This window comes from Sinocyclocheilus anshuiensis, unplaced genomic scaffold (assembly GCF_001515605.1).
Source record: "Sinocyclocheilus anshuiensis isolate Anshui unplaced genomic scaffold, SAMN03320099.WGS_v1.1 scaffold1294, whole genome shotgun sequence".
Lineage (NCBI taxonomy): Eukaryota > Metazoa > Chordata > Actinopteri > Cypriniformes > Cyprinidae > Sinocyclocheilus > Sinocyclocheilus anshuiensis.
This window is the reverse complement of record NW_015558613.1, coordinates 72,376-72,804: the sequence shown is the minus strand read 5'-3', so window position 1 is coordinate 72,804 and position 429 is coordinate 72,376.

Here is a 429-nt window from a genome sequence, read left to right as displayed (position 1 = left end):
CATTGAAAAAAAGATTACAGTATACATTTTTTTTCTAAACAACAACAATAACACACAGATAGATATATATAAAAAGGACCATAAAAATATTGGAGTCCTCTCCCTCTGTATTGCCCAAAAATAGGTCATTATGATCAACAATGAGACTTCACAATTAAAAACAGCTACTAAGATTCAGTTATTCTCTTTTTTTTCCAATAGATGAATGGCATAGTGTCTTTCAGCACAGTGCCTGTCCATGTGCAAAAAAACAAAGAATTGTGACAAAATAATTCACTCATCTATATATGTTTTTCTAAAAGCCAGAGTCAATGGGAAGGAGTCCTGCAGACAGAAAGGAGGGATTACAGCAGTTGTGATGTTTGTTTTTCTGAGATGATCGTATTTTTCTTGTCCTCTATGTTTGGTTCCACCCCCCCCCCCCGGCCC